This window comes from Rattus norvegicus, chromosome 6 (assembly GCF_036323735.1).
Source record: "Rattus norvegicus strain BN/NHsdMcwi chromosome 6, GRCr8, whole genome shotgun sequence".
Classification (NCBI taxonomy): Eukaryota; Metazoa; Chordata; class Mammalia; order Rodentia; family Muridae; genus Rattus; species Rattus norvegicus.
Genome location: NC_086024.1, coordinates 30,619,136 through 30,625,930, shown reverse-complemented (window position 1 = coordinate 30,625,930; position 6,795 = coordinate 30,619,136). Strand labels below are relative to the sequence as shown.

The 6,795-nt window shown below is 43.9% G+C and overlaps 1 pseudogene; it reads right to left on the bottom strand.

The window, feature by feature from the left end:
- Positions 1-3,746: 3,746 nt before the first annotated feature.
- Positions 3,747-4,631, bottom strand: LOC134479512 (large ribosomal subunit protein eL8-like; annotated as a pseudogene).
- Positions 4,632-6,795: the final 2,164 nt, after the last annotated feature.

Here is a 6,795-nt window from a genome sequence, read left to right as displayed (position 1 = left end):
TGAACTGAGGATGATGATTCCCCTAATGTTGACTTAAGAATATAAAAGGGCCCGTGCTGACCCTGGCTGCCACCATGGGTGAGTCCTGCAGGGAAGGTGGGCTGCCCTTAGGCCTCAGTGCTGGCTGCCAATGCTCTAGATGCACAGCACAGCTCTCATCTCAGGGCAGGAGGGGGAGTTTATTCTCAACCAAATGTAAGTGGCCGACGATCACTTTTCTCTGCTTCTAACCTTTCACAGTCACAGAGTCTAACAAGGCAGTCAGGCAACTGGTAGTGTTCAGTGTGGGGGAGCCTAGAATAACATTCCTGTTGCCTGACCACTGCAGTTTATACGTGCAAAGGCTAAATGCTTTTTAGTACCATGATCTATAATCAGGTGAGCCTCTGGACAGTCCAAATGTTTTATGTCTGTTTCTCAGTGCCAGTAAGGCCCGCCCACTCTAGAGACCTGATAAGGAGTCTGAGCAGGCAGGAAGGCAGTCTGCAGAGAGAGAGGGAAAAGCCTTGATGGTGTTAATGTTGTTTGCCATCATGATTGGGGGTCATACTTCTCTCCTGTTTACCATCTCTGTCTAACAGAGAATAGGAATATCACAAACATGATAGGAATATTTTATCTACAATTAAAATAGGAACATAGAATAATCCAAAGAAGCAAAGTTATATTGGGCACAATGGCACAAGCCATTAATTCCAGCCCTTAGGAGGCAGAGGCAAGCAGATCTCTGTGAGTTGGGAGCCAGCGTGGTCCACATAGTTAGTTCTAAGATAGCCAGAGCTACGCAGACAACGGCCCCGTCCCAAAAACCAGGAAGGGGGAAGAGGAAGGGGAAGGAGGAACAGTGGGAAATGTTACAGATGGGGGAATAGGACATTTTAACCCCAAACTCCCACTAGCTATCTGTTATCCTACTCTTCTACGATTTCATTTCTAGTTCATGTGATTTTATTTTATTTTATTTATTTATTTATTTATTTATTTATTTATTTATTTTTGAGACAGGGTTTCTCTGTTTACTCTCTCTGTAAACTAGGCTGGTCTCGAGCTCAGAGATCTTCCTGCCTCTGTCTCCTGAGTGCTGGGGTTAAAAGTGGACCACCATGTCCTGCTGAAATTTTATTTTAATGTTTGTATTTGAAATAATTTGTTCTTGATTTTTTTTTTTAATTTTATGTATTTGAGGACACAGTTGCTGTCAGACACAGCAGAAGGGGGAATTGGATCCCAGGATGGTTGTGAGCCACCATGTGGTCACTGGGAATTGAACTCAGGACCTCTGGAAAAGCAGTCAGTGCTCTTAACCACTGAGCCATCTCTCCAACCCTTAGTCTTGATTTTTTTTTTTTTTTTTTTTTTTTGGTTCTTTTTTTCGGAGCTGGGGACCGAACCCAGGGCCTTGCGCTTCCTAGGCAAGCGCTCTACCACTGAGCTAAATCCCCAACCCCTAGTCTTGATTTTTAAGTCTAGCTTTTCTTCTTGATTCTACAACCATAAACTTTGTGTGGAGTAGCTTTTTCTACTTGTACCCTGAAAGTCTTTGTCCCTAATTGGTTTCTGATCAATTAATAATGATGCCAACAGCCAATGACTGGGCATAGGGTGGGACACTTAGAGTTGCGTAGGTAGGACAAAGAGAGGAACGGAGGGGGTTGGGGATTTAGCTCAGTGGTAGAGCACTTGCCTAGCAAGCGCAAGGCTCTGGGTTCGGTCCCCAGCTCCGAAAAAAAAAAAAGAAAAAGAAAAAAAAAAAGAGGAACGGAGGACGGTCACCATGACTCAGGGTAGAAGGATGGGACGCAGGAGCGGCAGGAAATAAGGCCAACCAGCAGCCTTGTGAGAGTTCCCCAAATGGGCCTCAGGTAGCAGGAGAAGGTTGAGGAGTACCCAGCCTTTGAGGTAGCCAAGGCATGCATTTTAAAAATAAACGTGTGTTTGTGTGTGTGTGTGTGTGTGTGTGTGTGTCTGTCTGTCTGTCTGTCTGTCTGTCTGTCTTTCATTTGCAGATCCAAAGACAGCTCCTGGGCAGGTGCACATATGCGATCTGCTGGGAGCACACAGTGGTGTGGTGTAGCAAAAACTCACCACAACAAGGCTGGCCTCAAATCACAGAGATCTGCCTGCCTCGCCTCCTGAGGAGAGGATTGGGGTTCAAGTGTACCCCAGCATGGCCACCCCACCTTAAATTCCTGTGGCACAGGACATGCTTAGACCTGTCTAGTAGGAAGCCTTTGATGTAACTTGGTTTTAGCTCCCACTTACTTAGTTGTTTGTGTCTGGGAGTTCAGTGCAGAAAGATGGCTCATGTGGCCCTTTGTCTGTCTTATAGGGTGCCCAGCAGTTGCTTCGTGAAGAAATTATTGACGCTTTCTCAAGGGCTTGATCCTAGATTAAGAGACCTATGAAGACTTTTTGGGTAAAGAAACTGAAAGCCTTAGTTAATTTTGAAACATTTTTATAGTGTCATTAGTATATTTAACCATCGGTCCAGATAACTAAAGATTATAGATTCGATGAAAATGCATAGGTCCAATTTTACAAATGGAGTTGATATTTGACCATGAAATGAGTTCTACCGTTACCATGTCATTTATCAGGAATGCCCCAAGTCCAACATCTGCAAAGGAGACCATTGACTTCTGCAACAAATAAGACTTAGTCCCAGAAAACCCTCAAAAAAGGGAGGTCTCTGGATTGGGAAACCAGAGAGTGCACTGGCTGACAGACTGGGGACAGCTGTTGTGGGGAAGGGATGGGGGATTGGGTCAAAAAGCTGCTGCTGCTGCTGCTGCTGCTGCTGCTCCTCCTGCTCCTCCTCCTCCTCCTCCTCCTCCTCTTCCTCCTCCTCTTCTTCTTCTTCTTCCTCCTCCTCTTCCCCCCCTCCTCCTCCTCCTTCTTTTTCTTTTCTTTTTCCCCTGAGATTGGACATTATGAGGCGATGAGAAGGTGGTAAGTAATCAGTGGAGATGGCAGAGTCTAGGAAAACAATCACTTTAGTTCTAGAAATGCCAATTGCTGTAGTTTGGGGAACCATTACCATTTAACTAAAGTGAGTTTTTTTTTTTTTTTTTTTTTTTGAGCTGGGGACCGAACCCAGGGCTTTGCGCTTCCTAGGTAAGCGCTCTACCACTGAGCTAAATCCCCAGCCCCAAGTGAGGGTTTTACAAAATGTCATGGCCATGGCTAAGAAATAGGATTAATTCTTTCTAATAGATATTTTCTGAAGGGTGGTGGTGGCACATGTCTTTGATTCCAGAACTTGGGAGGCAGAGGCAGGCAGATCTCTGAGTTTCAAGGCCAGCCTGGTCTGCAGAGTGAGTTCCAGGACAGCCAGAGCTATACAGAAAAAGCCAGTCTTAAAAAAATAAAACAGAAACAAAAAGAAAAGAAATTTCCCTACTGCTAATGCTGACTTCCTGACTTAACTCACCGGGGAAACACACAGACTTACAGATGAAATGTATACCATTGTGTCAGAGGCATTTGGAGGGACCTAAAGTTTCAGTTGCTTTGTTCAGTAAAGGATAAAGTCTTTGTTCTCTAAGCCTTTCCCCCTAAGCAAGGTCTCAATGTGTATCCCTGCTGGCCGGAACTCAGAGACTCACTCACCTGCATCTGTCCCTGGAGTGCTGGAAGCAACGGAGTTAAAGGGGCGCAGTAATATTCACCTGAGCTTGGTTTGGGTCTTGTTTGCTTGTTTGTTTTAAATTTTGTAATTATATTTATGTACAGAAGACTTAGTACATTTAGCCCAGTTTAGTAGTAAGTTCTTTAGCCTTTGTTTTTTCCAGCTTGGCAATGCGAGCCACAGACTTAGGACCTGGACGTTGCCTCCCCAGTGGCAGTGGATCTCATCATATCTGCCATTATAATTGGTCCTAATAGCTTCCACCAGCTTAGCCAGAGCACCCTTGTCTTCTGAGTTAACCTGTGTGAAGGCAACAGAGGTACACATCTTTCTGTGGATCAGGCGCCCCAGCCTGGCCTTTTCCTTGATGATGCAGTAGGGCACCCCATCTTTCGATACAGGGCAGGCAGGGAAACCACCAGCTCAATGGGGTCCACATCATGGGCAATCACCACCAGCTGAGCCTTCTTGTTCTCTACCAAGGTGGTGACTGTATTGACCCCTGCTCGGAGGACAGGTGGTCTCTTAGTTGGGACGTCCCTTTGCCAGCAGCTTTCTTCTCAGCGTAGGCCAGCAGCCTTGGCTTCTTCTCCTGCTTTGTCTCTGGCCTGTACTTGTGGGCAAGCTTAAGCAGCTGAGTCGCTGTCTGCCTGTCCAGGGCCTGGGTGAACTGGTTAATGGCAGGAGGTACTGTGAGCTGCTTATAGAGGATGGCTCTTTGCTGCTGCAGCCTGATGTAGTGGGGCCATTTGATGAATGTGTGAGATCTCTTTTGGGCTGGATGTCCTGCCCAATGCCGAAGTTCTTGGGCCTTTTCTCAAACAAAGGATTGACCACCTTTGTGGCTTCCTGTTTCTTGATGACAGCGGGGGTTGGGGCCACATTTTTACTCTTACATCAGAGCATCATTTAATGTTGATCTACGTAAGTTAATAGCCTCCAGTCATAGCAAACAAGCTTCATCTTTTACAAACCTTAGGACCTGAAAGACCTTTTGCAACATACTTTCTGGTGTTGGCCTTATCTTTCTTTTTCTATTTTTGAGTAATCCTTCCCTTCAGGAAAAAAAAAATCTGTATTTCACATCAAAAAATCCTTTCTTAAAAACATTTTTCTTTAATTAAAACAAAAACAACAACAAAAAAATGTATACCTTCCTCACATTTGGTTCTTTCATTTTTCTTAGAAATTTTCTCAACTTAGGTCATTTCCTTAACAAGAATAACCATTTTAATGAATTTAATGAAAACCCAGAAAACAGGGATAAGAAAGGACATCATACCATGAATATCTAACAGTAATGATGGGCAAGGATGTGCTAATCCTCCTGCTGATGCTTTTAAATTTCTTTTACCAACAAATTAAGATAAGTTCTGAGGTTTGTTTGACTCTTATGAACTAGAAGGAATTTGAACTAAGTTTATAATACACAAGCTTATAAATTGGTTTGAATCAAACCATTGGGGGGCAGGGAGGAGGGGTGTATTTTGTAAACACACCAAATAGCATACTGTCACATCCAGTATGCCTCAAGATGAGGGCATGAAAAAGACAGACAGACAGACACAGGGGAGTGCTGGGGTCCAGTGGACTGGGCTCTCAGAGAGAAACCAGCACCCTGGAAGGTCAGTATGTTTATTATCTACAGTTGAACAGGGAGCTGGGGTAACATGTTGCAAACAGTTAAGTCAAAAGACGGGGTTAGCTGATCTTGGTAGGCTCAGTCCCTGTAGGTAAGCAATCTTCAGACCATGAAGTCCAGGAGGAGAAAGCGGTGACAGGCATTTTCTGCACATGCTGTCAGTGTTCACACTTGGACCCCTGAGGAAGGCTTCACAATCTCATTTAGCCTTATGCCATGACCATGTCAACAGCACACATTCACGAAGGACTTCTCTAATTCTGGGATTCCTCTGCTCTCCACGATTTATGTCTATGTATACGGAAACACAGATAGTCTAAAACTTAGTTATACTGTAAAGTAGTAGGCCAGGCATGGCGAGGCACGCCTATAGTCCCAGCACCAGAGAGGCAGATGCAAGAGGTCCACCACAATTTCGAGGCCACATGGTCTACATAGAGAGTTCCTGGCATACACAGCTGGAACCCTGTCACAAAAACAAAACACAAACAATAGTGATAGAATAGGTAGTCAGCCCGTCCTAAGCAATGGGTCAGGAATTAGTTAAAACTTGCAGTCCAGGGAAATGAAGCATTTTACAGGGCTGGGTGTCAAGGATGAATGCTTTAACTGCCCATGCAGGAACTGCCTCATGCCAGAACCAGAAAATTAAGGGCCGGTGTTTAAACTGTGGAAGTAAAGGAAAAAGAAAACCTTGAACGTCTGTGTGAATGGGCTTCAACTAGGGCGGGCTTTCGATGGGCATCTTAGGCAATCACCATTTGTATGTTTTCAAAAGAAACAAGAAAAGAGATCCCCAGACAAAAACAAAGCCCTGTATGTATATTGGAGTCATAAATAAGATGTCAGATCATGGGCATAGCCCTACAGACATATGACAAAATGACACATAAACACTTAATGAAATCAGTAGGGGGGTTGGAGAGATGGATCCGTGGTTAAGAGCCCTGATTGCTTGATCTCCCAGAGATCCTGTGTTCAATTCCCAGCAACCACATGGTGGCTCACAACCATCTATAATGAGATCTGATGTCCTTGTTCTCTTCTGGTGTGTCTGAAGACAGCTACAGTGTATTCATATACATAAAATACTTTTTAAAAAAAGAAATCAGTAAATACTAGAAATTATCATAAGAGCATAATATGGTTACATTAAATTAGAATGCACCCAGTACCAAGAACCAAATTAGTAAATGTATTATCGTGCCTTTGAGATGTAAGAGGGACCCAGAGGAAAGCAGAAGGGTCAAAGGATGAAGCTTGCTGTGCCAAGGTATGTTAATAGCTTCCCTTGTTTGAGAGCAACAGAGGGAACTGTCCTTGCACATGGAAATTTCTACTTAGCTAAGAAAAGCAAGAGAACATTGGTTTGTAAGTAAATAAGAATTTTACATTCATAAGGATTCTTATAAAAATCCCAGTGTCTTTGTTTTCTTTTATTTAAAATAGGGTTTTTTCATATTTATATTCTGATTATGGTTCCCCCTATACTCCTCCCAGGACTTCCCCGCCCTCACCCCTCTTA